Genomic DNA, 23,311 nt, shown 5'->3' on the forward strand with positions numbered 1-23,311 from the left:
CATCAATCGTATCTAAACATTTCTCCCTACCCCCTTGATACTTAAAATGATATACTTAATCATGACCTTGTGCATAGAAATGAGAGTAATGCATATTTAAACCTTCAGGATGGATGTGCAAAAGGTGTTTAGGAAATGGGGATGGAGAAGAAGTGAATACTACATATCGTCGTTGGCGGTACAAAACCTCCTATGTGGTAATATGTTTGGAGATGTACTGTCCCGCAGCACATATCTTATGAAGAGCGAGAATGCCTTGACAATATTCACACAATATTGCACCTTAGATGACAGAACCTTACCGGCTAAAGTTCTAAGCTAAAATATTTCCCATAGGAGGTTTTGTCCCGGCAGTGACGATAATATATAGATATGATCATAGCGGAAGCAGTGGGAATACGTGAATATTCTAATATTTTCAACAAGGATACCGGCTTTCAATTAAGCAAGACGTAGTTGCACTTTGACCTGCGAGGGGTCGCGTCACGGTCTTTTAGACCGGGCGCACACATTTTTTTATTCTTTCGAAATAGTTTCATCACTTTTATCACTAGTCAGTCAGTGGAAACCTTTTTCTGTAAGCCTAATTTTTCCACGGTACGTGACTCCTGGCGTTGTCTTTTTACACGGTCCTTTACACCGTGCGCGACTCCTGACGTTCGCCATCCTCGGTCTCTGTTGTCGGTAGTCGGTATAGAAGTGTTTTGTGAGTTTCATGGATATATTTCTCTTCAAAAGTGTAATTTTTTTTGCTACAAAAACTGGTATTTACTTTCACGGATATATTTTTCCTCCAAAAGTACTCGTCGGATTTGCAATACAAGCACATCACTGAACTTGTCCCTCAATTCTTAATTGTTGTATTGGCTGAAATTAGTATAATTTTAATTTTAAAAACAGAAGTTGTTACAGGTTTCAAAGTAATTACGTGCGTGATGGAGACAAACTGGACAGTGCTTTATGAGCCCCTTAAAACAATTTAAGAATGTGGAAACAGAATGTCTATCAATAACGGATGAGAAGATATTTTAGGGGAACAATTTTGCTGAATAACCATGTATAAAGGTCGGCCCAGTTTTCTAAGGGTAGCGAGCCTGACTATTAACGGAAAGTTCCGTGTTCAGGTCAGTTTTCTTAAACCTTGGTCCAAGGGCCTACGTGAGAACAATAAGAAGATGTCTTACGGTAAAATACTGGCTGCGGTCTAGAAAGCCAAATAACGCCTGTGAGAACTGGTCGCAGTGAATGCGCTTCACTCCATAATCTTCGGGCCTTCGGGATGAGCAGCGATCTCTTGGTACGTCAAGGCCCTGAGTTGTAGCGCTTCCCGTTTTAGTTCTAGTGCCCTGGTGACTGCTATATAAGAGTGGAAGAATGGGATATAGGCATCAATCCTATCTAAACATTTCTCCCTACCCCCTTGATGCTTATAATGATACCGTTAATCATGATGTCGTGCACATAAATGAGAGTAATATATAATCTACTTTAAGGATGGATGTGTAAAGGTGTTTACTGAATTGGGATGAAGAAGAAATCACTCCCTCCAAACTTCCATGAACGCCTGCTAGTCCAATATCTTATCTCTCCCAATATGATGCTTATTCATGCGAGTTACAACAGGGTTGGAATTAAAGCAATAGAAAATTTAAATCATACAATAGCTGATAGTACACGACGTATTCTTATCCCCTACAAAAGAGCCAAATTAGTATCCTTTTCCACAGTACACGTGCTGCATATCTCGAGAAACAATAGCTCCCTGGGGCTGCGTCCGCTTGGCTACAGGGTCCTATCATTAAGAAAGGTTCCCTTGTGGAGCACATCTTAGTGTTGTGTTTAATGAAAACTCCAAAGGCCTATTATGAGCCAAAATGGAAATCATGGCATACGGAGAGGTTGTAAAGAAAGGGAGAATATTACCTCACAATATAAACTACGTAAGGTAATTTCTTGTTTTAAGCATATTAATGATTCTCATAGAATGGTATGTTCCAAATGAATATATTTACTTAATTCTTAAAATATTAAGCTAACATAAACACCGCTGGATACGTTTCCGTGTCTCTAATCTGGCATATGATTGAACAGTGGTTGGAAAAGTAAAGGGATGTAATGCTCTAACCAGCAATATTATATATCACGAGACATGAACTCTATTCAACATCATCATCATGTTAATTCCTCAGTGTTAGTAAATAAACATTGCCAAAAAATGGGATATTAACACTCAGTATCTCAGCAATATGAAACAATGAACGTTTGAAAAAACTTAGTCCGTTGAACGTAGTTTCTGTCATACAAGGAATGTAGCAAGAAATGCTGGAATAAACATCATTATAAATTACAAAATGCTTTGTTTCAACCAAATAAGCAGAAATCATCAGATAACCATAATTACACCAAAATCAAAATAAATAGAGTCACCATTCAAAGTATGTATTAGATATTACACACTGGAGATATATTTACGAGCTATATAGAATGAAATTAGAGTTGCAAGTTGAATGGTAACCGCCTACACATAAAACTGCATTGATTGACATTGAAATTGCTACACACGTAAGAAGTTATGCACGTGCAATAAAATTAAAGCTACATGGTATACCAACGGTGCCTTACAGGTCAATCTCAAATTGGCATACTTGCATTTGACTTACTCGAATTTGACAGACATATTTTTAAAATAACATTATTTTCCATACTACATTGTTATGCAACAGATACTGGTATATACTAAATGTGGTATACTGTACCTTTAAAATGAGACATACTATCAATTTAATATACTGCGAAATACAGGTGCAGTGGGAATCTGTTGCCTTGAAGAGTAATGTTATGAACACAAGTAGTTAAATAATCTAGAAACATATTATTTTCCTTGTATTCTTCGTACCGCTATGAAATACTCTGTAACTGTCTATTTATTCTGCTGTAATACTTTCTCTGTGGATTCGTTATACTTCTCCCAGCATCCAATTCAACGAATATCTCATGGATATATTTCTGTTCCTTTTTTTATTTCCCTTGATGGTAAATATTCTCAACAGTTGGAATGATGTGTTACACCGGAAATGCTATCCATCTAAGTACTATTGGAAACATAAAATTGTTCATGTATAAAACTTTACTCCCTTCCAAACAATTGTATTCGACCAAATGCTTATGGCGGTCAGAGTAGATATGTTAGGAAAGTGACAAAAAGTGTTTAGGGCAATTTGCAGGAATTGTAATCGCTATACCTCCTATAATTTTATTTTGACCCTTACTAGCCATGCATGCCTGTCTGTTGTTGTTATTGTCCAAGAGTTCTAAGTTCTTGAATCATACTGATATTCATTATCATATCCTGTACGTATATAGGTATACCCACACTGTCTGACAAAGAAATTGAAGCACCCAAAACGGGAGGAGGAACCTAAGTGAAACTTCACGTGTTGAGAGGGTATGTGATGTTATTTCAACGATTACAAAATTGAGTCAAATTTACAAAGCACTTGGCAGTGCGAGCGCACTTATCAATATGACGTTTCACCCCGTATGGCCCGGATGCATGCACTGATTTGGTTGGGAGTGGTGGCATAAAACAGTTGCATCCTCTCCTGACGCAAGCTGGCCCACAACAGTTGTAACTGGTCCTTGATACTAGCACAGGGACGGAGTTGACATACGAGCTGGTCCCATATATGTTCTATCGGGGACAGATCGAGATATATTGTTGTCCACGGGAGTACCTCAACATCAAACAAACAGTTCATTGAGACACGTGCCGTGTGTGGACGAGCATTGTCCTGTTGAAGAATGGCACCACGATACTGTCGCGTGAGAGGTATCACATGCAGACGCAGGATGTCTGTGACTTACCGTTGTGCCACCAAAGTTCCCTCAGTAACTACCAGCCGTGACCTGGAGTCATACCTGATTGCTCCCCACACCATCACGCCAGGAGTAACACCACTGTGCCTCCTCAAAACTTTGAAAGAATGGGAAATCTCCCCAGGTTACCACCATACTCGCAGACGATGGTCACCCGGGGCAGTGCAGAAACTCGATGCATCGTTGAACACAATGCGATGCCATTCATCAGCAGTCCATACTTCCCGGTCACGGCACCACTCCAACCCCAGCCAGTTGTGTTGTGGTGCTAACGGCAGACTACGCGAGGGACGGCTGTTGCTAGTCTCAAACCAATAGTGTGGGATGACACAGAATGTTTCCGGAAGTCCATTACTTGTTCTCGGATGGCGGCCGCAGAGGTGAAAGCGTTACGATGTACTTGCTGCACAATACGGTGATCATCCCTAGTGATGGTCAGACATGGTCGACCGGAATCTCGACGACCAATATGCCTGCCCTCACGTTCCCATGCAGTCCAACATGAGACTACTGTCACATCCGAATTCCCCATAAATCTGGATGGTGCATGATTCAACCAGTCGGCCAAATTGATATCCAAGCCTGGTAACGACACTAGAAACGAACAAAACTAATGCTCTCTGGTGGCCGTTCTACCTGTTACGGAGATATTGCAACTCGAATCATTTACATACCCGCCGATGGTATTTTTTGTCATGCAACCTATCACGCCCCATTTCCTCCAAGAGATAACTTCAAGATTACTTTATGTTACGTACCGAGTTACCTATCAAATTTTCATAATAATAAAATACGCCTTATCTAACGCTTTAAGGTACACTCCAATACACATTCTGCAGTGTGTGTGTAAATGGGAAATGTCCTAACAACTGCATCATTGTGGACTGCGTAGAACTGTGTGATTGTGTGGAACTTTAGTTTGGACAAAATTTGATAGGTAACCCGGTACGTAACATAAAGTAATCTTGAAGTTATCTCTAGGAGGAAATGGGGCGTGATAGGTGTGTGACGTCGTCACTGGATTCTGACCAAGAAGGTTGCAGTTCAGTTACCGTGATAAGTATGTAGAAGGTTTGAAATGAAAAGTCACATTCCTGTGGTTCGGATATGTCGTGAAACTTGAGGATTCGAGGCTATGATAATATAAATAGTTACGTAAAACTATGATTTTTTAAAGGACTAAGGCATAGTACATTCTCTGTCGCAAAGGCTGAGCGTAGTTTTGTACGGAAAAATCTACGTCAAATTTTGTGTATCTAGTCCCGTGTTCATAATAATAAAATACGCCTTATCTAACGCTTTAAGGTACACTCCAATACACATTCTGCAGTAAACATACGTAGTTCAGTTATGTTAGGAAAGTAACAAACATGGTTTAAGGCAGTTTGTAGCGAATATTATCACCTGCAGTAGTCCCAAGTGAAGCTAAATTTCCGTGTATTAACCAGCCAAACTGTCTTCATTCTAATTAACTACTTTCCGTTTGTACTCGGAAACTTATGATAATTGCACCGGATCACCGTTATCCTATCACGAAGTGAACTTAAGAGCTTCAAAGTGACTGAGCTTCTTACTAGTGCGTGTCGATTTAATATGGTACATGCCGAGGAGACGGTTAACACTGGTGGGAGCCGAACACATAACCTTCGCATTTCACGTCTGTTGCTACAGGACTGAGCTAAGATGGCTTTGGTCATTATTATGTTGGCAAAGATCTGAGAAATAGTTTTTTTTTCTTTTTTGCTATTTGCTTTACGTCACACCGACACAAATAGGTCTTATGGCGACGATGGGACAGGAAAGGCCTAGGATTGGGAAGGATGCGGCCGTGGCCTTAATCAAGGTAAAGCCCCAGCATTTGCCTGGTGTGAAAATGGGAAACCACGGAAAGCCATCTTCAGGGCTGCCAACAGTGGGGTTCAAACCCACTATCTCCCGAATGCGAGCTCACAGCTGCGCGCTCCTAACCGCACGGCCAACTCGCCCGATAGCAATAGGTTTGGTACTACGGGCAGCGCAACGGAAAATTACGATAATCCCTTCGGTGTGTACTACATGAATCTGACATAGCTTAATAAGCTGAAATTCTAATTCTAGTACAATGTGGCTGTGAAAGCTAGTTCATAAGATCGATACTAGTTAAACGGACTTGAATACTTCGTACAGTCTCCATTGGTCTTGGATAATGTTATTTTGCTACATGTCCCACTGACAACTTTTACGGTTTTTGGAGACACCGACGTGCCGGAATTTAGTTCCGCAGAAGTTCTTTTAAGTGCCAGTAAATCTATCGACTCGAGGCGGACGTACTTGAGCACCTTCAAATACCACCGGACTGAGCCAGGATCGAACCTGCCAAGTTGGGCTCAGAAGGGCAACACCTCAACCGTCTGAGCCACTTAGCCCGGCTCCACTGGTCTTAACAAATGCTACAGCGCCAGAAAAATACCCTGATATAGCCCAGAAAACATACGGACATTGTTCAATCTCAATTAGACACTCTCGATTGCCACTGGCCCTGGTCAGTATTTAAACTCTCAGCCCAGAAGGCAAGAGACACATGTTTCTCAACATACCTGTTTACCTACCACTTGGGCTGTGTGTTTAAACCAGTAATTCAGAAAATTTTCTGAAGTGTTTTAGACAAAAATAAATTGTTGTTTATATGCGAATGATTGAATATGAGAAAAGATGCTTCTGTGTCATACATTACCGCTAGAGAATGCAATCAGATAACCAACTGTTGATCCAATTAAGGCTACGTACAACAGATATTAATTTCAACACTGAAAAATTTCTCGCAGGAAACACGACTGTTCGGGACAAATAGGCTACAGTCGCCGTAAGATTGTACTGTTGTACGTAAAGATAGTACACGGAACGTTCTAAAAATATATTTGACCGAAAATTATAGTTACACAAAGGAATGAAGAGGAAAATAAAGTATTACCGAGTCGTACATTGACGCCAGAGCATGCAAGCAGTGATGAACATGACTTTACATAGAGGCAGGAAGACAACATCTACTGAAACTCGTATCAATCTTATACATTTTGCAGTGGACAGCTTATTATGAAACCTACCGAAACTGTCTCGTGGTAAAGGTATTCATGATTATTTGATGCTCATAAATCAGTCAACAGATGATGCGATAGCTACGCTGCAAATTTATCCTTTTCGAACCCTTTCCTTCTGATACCGTTTTCTATTGTCCACACTAACTCTGGTCTGCGAGAAAGCTTAGATTCATATCTAAAACGCCAACAATCTCCACGGCAACCATATGGACTCTCTCTTGCCAGGACAGGCTGTAGATTTTCAACCAGCATATTAACCACGGTTGTGCAGTCGGAAAGTCGTTATCCTACTGTTGCCAAAATAGCGGGTTCGATTCCAGTGGAGATCGGTGGAACGCTAGGATTTTTAAATTAGGAAACTCCGTTAGAGTGCTTTAAGGCAATGACAGTAACACCTCCAGAGCAACATATTGGACACCTCCCACTCAGAATCTCTTAAATTATGCAGCAATTGAAGGAACAAAATAACATCATTAGCACATATGTTAATTTCTCCTATAAGGTGAAATGGTAGAATATCAGACAACCCCGGAACAGTGGCACGTACAGCCCTTCAGAGCCTTAATATGCCAGACAGACATTGGAGATCCACGTGATCAGTGTGGTGACATCCACTGCCATACGGAGACCAAAACACTGCTTATTATACCAGTTCATTTCTCAGTAGGTCTCAAAAATCTAAATTAACCCCGTTCCAGACCTCGATCAATAATTAAAACCCTTGGGATACTCTGGAAATGAACCCGAGGCCTCTCGGTAAGAAGCTACCAAGCTACCCGTAGAAACGGGACTCGCGACATCGGTAGGGCATTGACTGAATTACCAGGTGTATGCATAAGTTTTCGCCGGTTTTCGTAGTAAATAGAACACGCAATTTTCAATGGAAATCCATTTTTTGTTTATTCAAAATATTGACCATAGGCTTCTGCACACTTCGCCCATCTTTCAGGTAAGTTATCAATACCATGCCAGAAAAACTGCTTGTCTTTTGCGGCAAACCATTCATCGAGACCTTTTCCAACTTCCTCGAAATTGCTGAAGCGCTGCTGTGCGACCGCATGCCCCTTTGGTGGGAAGAGGTGAAAGTCAGATGGCGCCAGTCGGGGTTATACGGCGGGTGCGGAAGGATGTTCCAACCAAGCGATTTCCTTCACTGATTTTGCTGTATGAGACGGTGCAATGTCGTGTAAAAAGTGCATTAACGGTTTCGCCGGGCTTGAAGTGTTTTTAATACACAATACTGCTCTGGTCCCACCAGATACGAAGCATGGTCTTCTTGCCGAAGCGATTTGGCCTTGGTGTTGAAGGATCGACTTCGCCAGGCGACGGCCACTATTTTCTCCGCTTCGGGTTTTCAAAATAATTCCATTTTTCGTCACCCGTAATGACTCGGTACAGAAATGATTTTCTTTCGTGGCGTTGAAGCTGCATTTCACAAGTGACCTTGCGATTTTCTATTTGGCGTTCATTCAAATCGCGTGGGACCCATTTACTGAGATTATTGGTCTTCCCCATTGTTCGTAAGCGTCTGCTAATTGCTTCTTGTGACACATTTAATGCTTGTGCCAATCGCTGTTGGGTTTGAGCTGGGTCATCATCCACATTGAAATCACTAGGTTCAAATTGACGAAACCTTGTCTCACATGTTCTAATCGATGGAGCGTGTTCCCCATATGTTTCTACCAGCAAACGATGACTTTCCATAGCTTTCTTCTTTTGATTAAATAAGAAATGCAATGCGTGCCGCGAATGCTATTTTTCAGGCTCAAACGTCGACATGAACTCTGAACGATACAACACAGACGCTAGTACTTAACGGACTCAACTTGTGTGTGTTAGACGAATAAGCTGATATATGTGTCAAATTCATACCCTGCGTACTGTTCGGTGGCGCCATCTCTAATTGACTTATGCATGCACCTGGTACTGAATCAACTTTACGATTTGTGTACACACTCTTTTCTTGAAACAAATTTATGGAGAGAATATCCCCTTAAAGTGGTTGTTATCTAAAGAGAAAGGAGAGAAATATGTCACCCCGTCAGGACTTGAATACGATTTCATCGCTCATATAATCGGAAATGAGGATATAATCAGATAATGTACTGCTGACGGAAATGAATTTCTGCACTGAAGCAATTCTCGCAGAGACGCCTCATGAAGGTTGGGCATCTCAGCGAATCCGCTGGACATGGTTTCCTGTGGTAATATCTGCAGGGCAATGACTGAAATATCATCATCATCATCATCATCATCATCATCATCATCATCATCATCATCATCATCATCATCACCACCACCTTCTACCACTTTACCCACATCTGTGGGGTCGCGGGTACGAATTGTATCGCACATGTGGACTTGGCACTATTTTACAGCTGGATAACCTTACTGACGCCAACTCTTTGTTGGAGGATGTAATCATTATTGCGTGTCTCAGTGGTGGTTGGTAGGGCGGTATGTTGCCTGAATATGAAGGGGAAGTTTTGGGACAATCACAAACACCCAGTTCTCGAGCTAGAATAATAAATCAGAAGCGATTAAAATCACCGACATTGCCCGGAATCGAATCCGGGACCCTCTAAACCGAAGGCCTAAACGCTGAACATTCAGCCAAGAAGTCACACAAGAATGAAATACTATAAATCTATTTAACAATGCCCTGAGCTCTCCTACACCAGTGTCGGTATACTGATTTCTTTCGTATCATTTTTACTTGACATTAACCTAAGCAAATTTTAAGTGACGCTGTAACCCAGGTAAATTTTCATCGACACTGACTTAGGAATGGGCATCTACCGAAAACAAGCTCACAGCTTCACGGCCCATAACACATAGCCAACTGATTCACTAATATTGAATTCTTATAAAGCAAATGAATATCGTGTCCCCGCAATCAAATGAAATGTTTCAGTTCTCTTCACGTGTACATGTGCATAGGTGAGCTGCGCTGTAATGAAACGTACCGAAACTAAACAAAAGTTTCTCACGAACCAGGATTTGCAATTGCTATTGAACATCTGCATGCTTCATTTTGATCTACAGTTTTTCTTCCCTTATAAACAAAGTCACCATTTCTCAGTAAACATTTTTCCTACCGTTCGGCAAACTTAAAAACACCCCTGCATAACAACTACGTTCCTGCAGACCGCAGACACTGACACATTGCTCTCTGTATATCCTCCAGGGTCTAGTAGGTTTGACTTCATATCTGTTCCTTCATAAAACCGAAACGATGACAGCCATAGAGTGCCACATTGCGACTGTTGGCAGAGTATGGGAGAACTTTTCATCTCATTTTCCTAATTTCCTATTTCTCTATTTTTTCCCATCTATAATGCCGCGTGTGTCCTAGGACATATTCGGCTCTGAAGTTCTGTAGCTACTTTTTCTGTGACTCTTCCATGCGGTTGAGCTACATGTTACGCTGCGTGAGGGTACCATATTGATATTTGCCTGGGGTTGAAATGGGAAACCACGGAATATAATTTCGAAGGTGACCGACAGGGGATTCGAACCCACTTTGTCCCCTGAGTACAGAATTAGCAATCATGATCAGCCACACCGCAATAGACTGAACTTACTTGTTCGGTCGCTACTTGCTGAATTGAGCAGAGTAAAGGCATGCTATTATCAGGGCACCTACAGTGCAATGCACGATAGCTGCTTATGTAGTGTTTGAACATAACGGGAAGCATTCACGGTTTACCTGGGCTCAAAACATTCTACATGAATGCACCCTTCTACACGCAGGAAGACAGTGCCTATAGCATTCCCTGCAGAATGGAGCGTATTTGTTCGGTTTTGTCTTTCCTACTTTCTTACGTATTCCGATGGTACCACTCCATCCTTTGCCATTTCATTTCTGGTTCATAATAATGAAAGCAACTTTGATTACTTGTCACAATATTCTACGAAAATCACCTTCCATTTCGATTTCTCTGAAGAAATATTGTTGAAGTAGTTGTTTTTCTGCGCACTTCAGGATCTTCCGTCAATAAAATTGTGATATAGTAGTTAGAAGTTTTTCCTCAGCCCATACTTGCAATCGTTTATTTCATGATGTCATCAACTTTTCCCAAGTGCCATTCACTGGTATCCTTTCGAGGGTGACTGCTAAGAGAGCCTGATCTTGTAGTTCATACTTCCATCTTCGGAAAGATTCACCCATCTTCTGTAATACCGCAATTGTCCGAGGACATATTCGGCTCTCAAGTTCTGTATCTACTTTTTCCGTGGCTCTTCCATGGGGTTGAGCTACATGTACCTCTGCGATAGGGTACCATATTGATATTTGCCTGGAGTTGTCATGGGAAACCACGGAAATGATGCACACTTAAGTTTGAGGCCAACTCGAGCAGCAGAAATTTTGGCGTTAACAAATAATTCAATACAATAAACTCGAAAGCAAAATATAGATATATGAGATGTAAGAGTTATACATTGTAGATAGTTCAGTTCAACGCGCTGCCGAAACGAGGGATGTATAGGTGAACTGATGGATCACCTGTAACGGTTCAAATCCCGTTACAAGATGATATCTGTATTTTTATTATTGTATGATTTTATCCGTATTATTATTATTATTATTATTATTATTATTATTATTATTATTATTATTGTTATTATTATTATTATTATTATTATTATGTCAGTATTATTATTATTTTATCTGTGATATTGTTACTATTATTGTAATTATCCGTTTTATTCAATTTTGCAATTGCCTGTTGCTTGCAAGATTGCACTTAGATGTATGCATATATACGTATGTGTAGTATAACACTCAATACCTGTACAGTGAGAATTGTTGTATATATCAGAGATTGGGTGTGACGTTGGGACATTGTGCAAGATTAGTGGCGATTCTGCCAAGTCATCGCCGCGCCATGGCTACGGCATCGTATTTATTTAGATATGCGCTCAGCGAGTCAGCCGCCGCAGGGCTATTTCACCACTGTATGTAATATTTGCCGCGTTGTGGGAGTATGTCATGGTTATTTCTGAAGATTACGTAGCTGTGTCAACCAACGTCTATATAAGGTGGGTGCATATTGTAGCGTCAGTCATTACTTATACGGATGCAGTACAGTGAAGAAGTCTACTAGATCAAGAAGCCTTAGTTGGTCAGTCAACAAGTGTGAACGAGAGATGGAGAAGACTCAGTGAGCCATTAATTATTGGTCATTGAGAGAGTGAGACCAAATGGTTGGTCCGTGGAAGACACGGACCCAAGGGCTTACCATGGAGTCAGAGAGGGCAACCCTGGACCTGCCAAGAGGTCATACCATATTGACTTACAAAGAAGTCAGATGATATGGAGAAGAAGCAGTCACAAGGATGTATCACCAAGGTAGGCGTGACACATCTATAGTAAACACCAGAGCAATGGATTACGTCGTAATTACACTAAAAGTGTTGAAGGTACAGTCAAGTGAATCAGTGAGGGAAATATTTCGTATAAATTGTTAAATGTCCGGTCAAGAAGAATTCAAATTCATGCCTAGTTTCTTTCAGTTGCAATGTCATAATTTCATATTCTCATCTGTTTTATCGCAACAAGACTTACTATATTTTGATATATTATTTAAAGAATATATATTGTTCTATCAAACGAATTCATAGTTTCATTTCATTGACAGTAAAATATCTTAACCTCAAAATTAATGGGGAAACCGAACGCCAATCTCCTTTTCCCAGAACTTATATGGTATGTTGTCAAAAGTAAGCTTATTACCCCACACCCTAGAGATAGTCAAGAGTCTCATTCTATTATTGCTGTACTGAGTGACAGCTGGCGCCCTTCAAATAACGTATGTGTAAGTAAGCAGGTAACAAGTAAGTGTGAGTACAAGGTCCGACGAGTGTGTATTTTATATAATGAATATTAATTTTCAGATTTCCCATTATAAATGCAGATATTCAGATTTTTCAAGTTAATGCAGATTTATATGTTTCAAAAGTTAGTCAGCGACTCAGGAACATGTTCACACACCATGACGACATTCAATTTCTCGTCATGCAACTCTCCCTTGTAGAGTAGCGCTGATGACTCGCGCTTCGTGTGCCTGCCAAATTACTCAAGTGTATTGCTTCCATCAATATGTTTTCGACGTTCAGTGAAAAAGGTGAAGAGTTGCAACTGATAAATAATTATACAATTCCTAAAGCTGAGATAATCGAGAAATAGTGACGAAGAGAGACTCGTCCTCGTTGCAATCATAATCATGAAATCTCCATCATATTGCCATGCCAGTTGATCACCAGCAGCAAGAAAAGGAAAGCAATCATGGAATTCGCTGGTCGGCCTTAGATATATTAAAAGAGTTATTAATGATCTCCGAAGCATTAACTTATACTGGAATGAGCAGTATATGAAGGAATTTCTCGAAAGAGGAAGAAATTAGTGCCTCTACCCCCCAGAAGTGCACACGGAGAATATCATATCCTCTGTGTAATGAGCGTGATGTCATATCTTCAAAAATATTTTTAATTTTGCTAGTGGCTTTACGTCGCACCGACACAGATACGTCTTATAGCGATGATGGGATAGGAAAGGGACAGGAGTCGGAAAGAAGCGTCCGTGGCCTTAATTAAGGTACAGACCGAGCATTTGCCTGGTGTGAAAATGGGAAACCACAGAAAACCATTTTCAGTGCTGCCGACAGTGGCATTCGAACCCACTATCTCTCGGATGCAAGCCCACGGCTTCGCGCCCAAACCGCACGGCCAACTCTCCCGGTCCATTGAATTTATTGAAATGCTACTCACGTTTATTTACAAGTTCACTCGCGTTCGAGTTTTCCACTCGACGCGATCGCGAGCATAGTAACGGAACACCGGTGCGTCGAATTCCTGTTCTCCATACGACTTTTCACAGTCAATATCGTCTCAGAACCGTTCACAAATAGCAAGCCTAATTGAACTTCGCGTAGCCATCTGACATACTCCCGATTAATGACTCGTCACTGATTCGGGACCGTCGCATCACTGCTTTCGTCTAATCATGATCGACGCATTCAAGACTGACTCATTTAAAACTAACGGGTTTGTTCCAGTTGCGCTCTTTGTGTAGACCCGCAGAAGATTCTGGTAGTACCTGGTCTATTTCGAACCAGCTTCCTGCTTGTTCTAGGATATTACTTATCGTGAACCTCTACAATTCATCGGTCTTATTGCTTTCATCGCTGTCGGCCCGCCCAAATTTTTGCTTCTCCACCGGTATTGTCATCACCCACCGACCACACCGCAGTCGGCCTACATTATCACAACTGAAATACGGAGAGCAGCAACACCCAAAAAGTATTCAACGCTCATTTCCTATGTCAGATGAAGAAATATGAGAAAGCCTCACAGACGTACGCACAAGAGCAGGGAAATAACAAGATATGAGTTCTTAAAGCTCATTTCGTACCACTACTGGGATGCATTCCTGAATTCGGAATAAAAGCATGAACAGTTTTAAAGGAGTGTATATAAATGCCTTTATTCAACTTTGAAACGATGAAATCTGTTTCTGCAACTTTACAACCGCAAGTAATTGTTGATTAAAATGTTGCCAGTCCTAAGCCTGGAAAAAGGTGTGGGAGAATGTTTATTTCATTCGTTATAATTACGGGGAATGGAGAATAAGTGATAGCAACTATTTTACATGAATGCGGGAGCTACCAGACAAATGGGAATATAAAGATCGGATTGGGGACGTTAAGGTGCTGTGGAATGTATAAATGATGCCGAGTATGTTTGCCAGGCGTAGGATATAAACCGAGGAAACTGTCAGCCATGAAATCTTCGTGCTATATAATGTTTATTTTCAGAGAGTACAGGAATCCTAAGGATAAGCCTCCAAAGTAGACCTCTAGGTTGTCCGTAATACGGTGCCAATGATGCAGGAGATGTCAGATACCAGTCGCCTTGCCATGCAGGATTTTTACAATATCATGTTTCACAGCGTTGGCAATGCAATGTCCTTTCGTGCTCAAACCGTCTCCCACGCAATGGTTATTTCACTCTGGAGACGAGGCGAAATTCGCACGGATAGAGGTCTGCTGAGTATGGCACATGATCCAGTACTTCCCACTCCACCATACAGCCTCTGCTGCATGCGCTCTGGCGTTATCATGGAGGATGATGAAGGTGTTGAGTAGATACGGGCGTTTTTCCCTAACCGTATGACGTACCTCTCTCGGTAGCAAGATTCTGTAGTACTTGTGCCATGTGGAAGGAAGTGAGTCGCAAATACACATCTGACGTCGTATGTGACAATGACCAACATTTCCACAGAGGAAGGGTTTTGCCGGATCATCTGTGTACGTCGCGATCCTTCATGACGCCATTCTGCAGACTGACGTTTGAGCTCTGTTTCATCCATGGTCACGGTTCCCTTCAGAATCTGCTCACCTTCCGACTAGTAGAGTACCAAGAGGACAGAGCATATGGCACACCGTATCCACTGTTGCACGTCACGGAGTGCACGTTGTGCCCAGCGTGATATAATTTTACGCAGATAAAGATATTCCCGTAATATTATAATAATAATAATAATAAATAATAATGTTATTTGCTTTACGTCCCACTAACTACTTCTTAAGGTCTTCGGAGACGCCGAGGTGCCGGAATTTAGTACCGCAGGAGTTCTTTCACGTGCCAATAAATCTACCGACACGGGGCTGTCGTATTTGAACACCTTCAAATACCACCGGACTGAGCCAGGATCGAACCTGCCAAGTTGGGGTTAGAAGGCCAGCGCCTTAACCGTCTGAGTCACTCAGCCCGGCGTAATATTATAGACATGGTTTGTTTCTTAAAGCCTGTTTCGGCTTGTAACTCATGTATGTGTCCTTTTTCTGTCTACGTCCATGCACTGGGTAATTACTGCACGTGACACATCAATCCGGATATTAACACGTTTTCCGGACCCTTGCTTGTCGCTGCTTGTTTGACGTCCGTGTTGAAATGCTACTGCCTATCTCGCGACGGTTCATTACGGAAGAGCATTATTCCCCCACAGCTTCCACAAGTTATATGTGGCATTCTTTGGCATTGCGACCCCGGGCAACGCCCAGTTTGTTATAGGCCTACGCATGCTGGTCTTGCCTCTCCACATCTATTCTGCAGTTTCATCGCCCTGTACGTGCTATCGGTCCAACGCTCCTCCACCTCGTGCTGTGTCCATGTACTATGAGTGTCATGCTTTCCGGAGCATATGGCCATTGTATGATAGCACCGTGCAAATGTGAGGAAAGAAAATAGTTGTCTTGACTCATGCCCAAACCCTCGTATTATCATCACTGTTATCGAACTACTATTCCTCTTAGCGATAAGCAAGACGCTATGCCATTCCTCAACAAGGAATCTTTCTATCGATTTCGCTTAAATCGTAACTAGATTCTTTATGGAACACACTCACGAGAACGAATATGTTTAATGTATCACCTAGCTATTGTTCATCTTTCAAGCATGTCAGTATTTCTCCCCATCTTAACATGACAGTGTTTATAAAGATATCATCCCCTCTTCTCAGAGCGTCTCCTCTTGGTCAATAACAGTAGCATGCTGTGTCATCTGCGCTGAAGGAATTTTCCGATCATATCAGCTAGCGCCCGTGAGCTCATCAGCGCAACTAACACCCACACTCCGAAACGAAACACCACTGTCACGTATTTTGTAACAACTCCCGATGCTCACACATCGGAGGCTAATGATGTCATAATACCTCAACGCATTCTTTAAACTCTGTAGATTTCGACGATATATTCTGTTGCACAGTGTTGATGGTCATGATATTTAGAAATGTTTGATAATTATTTTCGGTGTGACCTTTGTTCTTTCTGATAGGGTAAGGAATAGAACTCAGACCTGTGAGGAATTGTTTGTACTATCAACGGTTAAGTTTATTCGGAGGAAGATCTCTAATTATATCTCTGTATCTGAGGCTAAATTTACTACGTTAAGATTTTACATATACGGGAGCACCTGAACAGTTACTTAGAATAAGTCTTACAAAAAAGGAAGAACTAGACATTTCTAGATCTCAGTGTATCCTCCACACAAATGAGCAATGATCAACCGCGAGAAGGAGAATCATCATTGGTACCTTGACTAAAATAAAGAGGCTGTAACAGTACGGTACTTTCCTTCACCGAGTTCGGGCGTAAGTACGGGTAATTACAGCCACTGGTAATGCTTGAGAAAGAAATGGAAACTAGCATGCTAATAATGTAATACTGTAAGGGAATACACGGACAAGCTTTCAGTTCTGCCGAGGATTTTCACAGGTGAATTCCCTCCAAAGAGAGATAGAACTCCACATGTGAACCTTTTTCCACCCTGGAGCAGTTTACTCTTCACAAATAAAACACAGTCCCGTGTGAAGAGGAAGATTCTGTGCGACGGCCTGGAGAACTGTTTGTATAAGCAGGCTCCCTGTTTACATTTTGTGTTTAATACATCTAGTAGCTGGGAAAAATATGCAGAGGCTCCAAGCGGCTTGATTCACATGTCGAAGTTCAATCACTGAGAGAAACAGGATTGCAAGCGGGTTTGGAAGGTAGGTATGCACGAGAAATACGAATTAGAACCAATATTTAAATCGTTTGTCCGTGCTCGGTATATCGGAAAACATAAAAACGTAGTATTTCGTAGTTGTTAAGGAGTATAGTTTAGAATAATAATAATAATAATAATAATAATAATAATAATAATAATAATAATAATAATAATAATAATAATAATAATAATAATAATAATAATAATATATATGCAATGAGTCCTAAGAGGCGTTCGAATGCTAGAGCGTTCTTCCCAGTAAATTGAATCTACTGGCACGAGTCTGTTTAATCGAACTCCATAATATTAACCAAGTATGGTGCGATTAAGTCTCGCAACCATAATGGTTCACAAACTTTTAAGTCCCATGTGCTAAAAAGTGCCGTGGTCTTAATTTTCTTCCTTCCCTTATTTTGCTAATTGTTTACTTCACACAGACAAAGACCGGTTTTAATGGTGACGATGGGACAGGAAAGGACTAGGAATGGGCGAAGTAATGGCCAGGACTGGAAGGAAGTGACCGTGGCCTTAACTATGGTACAGCCTCAAAATTTGCCTGGTGTCAAAATGGGGAAAAATGTGTCTATATGGTAAACTAGCAAGATACCCGTGCTTCGCTACGGTATTATAATGAAATTTATAATTGAATTTTGTTTTAGATATATAATCAGCCGAAATTCGCGATCTGAATCGTTTTCTGCTAGAATCCGCCAAAATTCGCGATCTGACTCGTTCTCTAATAGATTACGGCAAGTTTCCTCCCATTTTTCAATCTTTCTTTCCAGCAATCGATTTCGTACATCCCGGGCTAGGTCCAGGTATTCCACCCGGTCAGTTGGGTCCCTAAATCTTTGCCATCCTTTCTTATACGCATTTATAATGTGGATCAAATCCTTCAGGAGATCCGGCGTGGTGACGTCTTGGGTGCCTTGGCGGTACTGAACCCGCGGCCGGACTACATTCTTAGTCATTACCCGTCCAAGAACCGTTTCCACCGCGGTCCCACATTTGACGACGGTCCAGAACATTATTATTATTATTATTATTATTATTATTATTATTATTATTATTATTATTATTATTATTATTATTATTATTATTATTATTACAGATGTTCTGGACCCCACACCAAGATGCAAGACCGTTACTTGGCGGTAAATTACATCTGCTGCCATTGTCATTGTTGAGAATGTGACCAGCATCATTGTCGCGCGTAGGCAAGTGTGCGGGATTTCTGGCGATACGAATAACATGCTTCCGTGCATTATTGACCTTATTATAGAGGTGAACAATTGGACGGTCAATCTCATTCCTATCGTTGATTTCAAATGTGTTTAAATTTTTATTTATATGCCAGGAGAATCTACTGTAATCTAAGAACGTTCTCCGAAGGAAAAGATGGCTGTTGAAAACGAACCGAGGAAAGATTAAAAAAGATCGGTTTATGATCAGAATAAGTACATCGAAAATATACAGCCTGTTTCCAGTCATTCGACAGGGTCAGGAATGGAATGAATAAAGCCCCATTTAGCGGCGACAGTAGGAATTGTGCCGGCTGCCGAAGCACTCCTCTGGGGCAATGATCGATGAATGACAAATGAAATGAAATATTGGATAGGATTGCTGGAATGAATTATGACAGGGAAAACCGAAGTATCCGGAGAAAAACCTGTCCCGCCTCCGTTTTGTCCAGCACGAATGTCACATGGAGTGAACGGGATTTGAACCACGGATCCAGCTGTGAGAGGCCGGCGCGCTGCCGCCTGAGCAACGGAGGCTCCTTATAAGTACATTATGGACAGCAAAATCTATTGGTCTCACCTCCTCTTACACCCCACCGCCGTTAAGTTTATTTACCCCCCCCCCAAAAAAAAAATTAAAAGAAGGCGTGTTTCTTTATGTTTAAAGGAGATTCCAAATCCCAATGCTCACGTCTATTACCTTCAGTTTTGAGATATAAGTATCCCCTTAATAATAATTCACTTTTTTTCACTTCCTTTCACACTTCTCCCCCCCCCCCCCCCTAAGTGAATTTTCCGACAAAAAATACTTGTTTCTTTAATGGTAAAGATCTTCTAAATAGCAATTATCACGACTCTAACTTCTTCAGTTTTTTATTTATGTGTCCTCATGAAAGGAATTCAACTCCTTTCCACTCCCGCCCCCAAGATGGTTTCCCCCACAAAACGCGTTTTTCTTTCTTTTAAAAGGAGATCAAAATACTAATTTCCACGTCCGTATTCTCATACAATTAAGTCAATCAATTTTTCAATTCTTTCAACCCCCCGCCCCACCGCCTTCATTAGATTTTCCGAGAATACGTCTTTCTTAATTTTACAGCAGATTCCAAATATCAAATTTCACGTCTGTAACATCTTCGCTTTTGAGATATCAGTAGCCTAATTAGAAGAATTCAAGATTTTCAGTCACTTTTAAACCCCCCCTCCACCCAAGTGTATTTCCGAAAACTAAAAATACACGTCCCTTTATTTTTAATACCGAGCACGATAGCTGCAGTCGCTTAAGTGCGGCCAGTATCCAGTATTCCGGAGATAGTGGGTTCGAACCCCACTGTGGGCAGCCCTGAAGATGGTTTTCCGTGGTTTCCATTTTCACACCAGGCAAATGCTGGGGCTGTACCTTAATTAAGGCCACGGCCGCTTCCTTCCCAGTCCTAGCCCTTTCCTGTCCCATCGTCACCATAAGACATATCTGTGTCGGTGCGACGTAAATCCAATAGCAAAAAATATATATATATTTTTTAATAGAGAAAAAAAACCATTTTTCACTTCTGTAACTTGTTAAGTTTTTTTGAGACATACTGTAGAAATTCTCATTTTGAAATTTCACCCCTTTTTAGTTCCCCGTAAGTGGAGTTTTCAAAAACAAATCACCTATTTTTTTTTACATTTACAGGGTATTTCAAATACCCAAATGTCTATAATATTTTACGTTTCTCAGATATTCTGTAGATATAGTCTTTCAAAAAATTCACCCCAATTTGTCACTCCTGTTTAACCGCAATTAATTGGATTTTCCAAAAACAAAAAATACGTGTTTCTTTATATATAAAGATCCCATATACAAATTTTCAGTATGTATCCTCATAAAGGGATTCAACCCTTTTACACCCTTCCTATTGGGATTTACAGGAAACTAAAAATACGTGTTCCTTTATTTTTAAAGGAGATTCTAAATACCTATTTTTACATCTGTAAACCTTTAAAGTTTTCAGATATAGACACAATCATTTTAAAAATTCACCCCCCTTTTCACCCCCTTTTATTTTGATTTTCCACAAACGATAAATACCTATTTCTTTATTTTTAAAGTAGATGCCAAATACCAATTTCCAGGTCTGTAATATCTTCAGGTTCTCAAATATCAGTAGCCTCTTTAAAGGCATTCAACCCGTTTTTAATCGTTTTCCACCCTTCCTATTGGGATTTTTCCAAAACAAAAAATGCGTGTTTCTTTATTCTTAAAGGACATTATAAATACACATTTTTACATCTGTAAACTTTAAAAGTTTTGAGATATAGATACACTCATTTTAAACATTCACCCCCTTTTCCACCCCCCCCCCCCAATTAATTGTATTTTCAAAAAACAAAAAATACGTGTTTCTTTATTTTTAACGTAGATCCCAAATACCAATACCTGAAATGTAAGTAGCCTCATTAAAGGCATTCAGCCCATTTTTCACCCTTTTCCACCCTTCCTATTGGGATTTTTCGAAAACAAAATAATATGTGTTTCTTTATTTTTAAAGCAGATTCTAAATACCAATTTTTACATCTATAAAGTTCAAAAGTTTTGAGATATAGATACACTCATTTTAAAAATTCACCCCCTTTTCACCCACCATTAATTGGATTTTCAAAAAACAAAAAATACGTGTTTCTTTATTTTTAAAGGAAATCCCAAACACCAATGTTTAGGTCTGTAATATCTTCAGTTTATGAGATATAAGTATCCTCATTAAAGGTATTCAACCTTTTTTTCACCCCTTTTCACCCCTCCTATTGCGATTCTCCGAAAACAAAAAAATGCGTGTTTCTTTATTTTTAATGAAGATTCTAAATACCAATTTTTACATCTGTAAACTTTAAAAGTTTTGAGATATAGATGCACTCATTTTAAAAATTCACCCCCTTTTCACCCTCCCATTAATTGGATTTTCCAAAAACAAATAAAAACGTGTTTCATCATTTTTAAAAGAGATCAAAGTACCAATTTTCAGGTCTGTAACATCTTCAGTTTCTGAGGTATAAGTACCGGTATCCTGATTAAAGGCATTTAACCACCTTTTCACCCTTTTTCAACCCTCCTTTTGGGATTTTCTGAAAACAAAAAAATACGTATTTCCTTATTTTTAAAGAAGATTCTAAATACCAATTTTTACATCTGTAAACCTTTAAAATTTTGAGATATAGATACACTCATTTTAAAATTTCAGCCCTGTTTTCACCCCCTTAGCGACGGAATATCCAAAAATCCTCTCTTAACGAGCACGTACATCTTAATATGAATATATTCCCAAAATTTCATTTATTTATGTCCAGTAGTTTCGGCTCGGCGATGATGAATCAGTCAGTCAGTCAGTCAGTCAGTCAGTCAGTCAGTCAGTCAGTCAGTCAGGACAAGTTATTATATATATATATATAGATGACATGCTTCGTGGACATCTCAATTATTGTTTTCCTTTAATCATACGAATAAAATCTTTTTGGTTTTGACTTCTGGACCTCAGAAAAATACATCTGAAGTCCAAGTCCCATTTGTGGCCGCGACAGTATTGGTGCTTTTTAGGTATGGACGATACAAAGTGAAATGCAGAGAGTGCATCTGAATGCTATGAAATTCGTTACTCATCGGGCCAATTGTCTTTTAATAGCAGTTTCTCAATCAGTGAGGAAAGAAATGGCTAATTACCTCCCTTCTCTCATTCATATTACGCATAATTAAAACGCTGCAATTGGTTTTTGCTGTTTCTAAATAAACACACAATCTCCATCGGTGATATTTGAGTTTACGATCATCCGCCAGGCTAAAGAATTAACAAACGGACAATGATATCGACACCATTTCAATTAGATACATACTGTAGTTCCTGACAGCAGACACCCGTACACATAAATACTGATTTACTTCATGAAGGTCTCATCTTATATTACTGACATAATTCTTACATACCCTAATTATTCTCTGATCGATTATCTGAAACAATGTCAAATCTGCAAAGTATTGAAAGAACAATGTCTGTCACTGTTAAATTAAGGACTTTAGTAGTAATTTTTCATTACTTTACGCCAGCCTTCGGGGATAGAAAAGTGTAGACATAGTTCACCTCGTGTGTTCCTTACTCATTAAGGCTGAATCGTAGGCCGCAATAGATCCACATCTCTTCTTCTTGGTTTCTGATGGATTCTGACAGATGCGTGCAATTAAAATCCATCCGCATACGCACAATGCGGTCGTATGTGCAGTGCCGTAATTAAACGGAGGAGAGAGACAATACGTCTGGAAAGGGCGTGAAAACTCGCGAGAAACAAAAGCCGGGCAGTGTTAGGAACTAGTCAATGCTCTCAGTGTTCAAGCAGAGCACGTCTCCCACCATGACAATAATAAAATATCTGCACCCAACGAAGTGAGAGTAGTATATTATCACTACCTCAGGTGGAATACATCTTGATTTAATTAGTCATCCTGAGATGAACAAGAATTTAACATAGTTTCCATGTCGTTTCTCCTCTCTCTTCGCTCAGGTTGCCTTACCGTTCCGCTGTCAGGATGTGACGTGTTGCTTC

This window comes from Anabrus simplex, chromosome 2 (assembly GCF_040414725.1).
Source record: "Anabrus simplex isolate iqAnaSimp1 chromosome 2, ASM4041472v1, whole genome shotgun sequence".
NCBI lineage: Eukaryota > Metazoa > Arthropoda > Insecta > Orthoptera > Tettigoniidae > Anabrus > Anabrus simplex.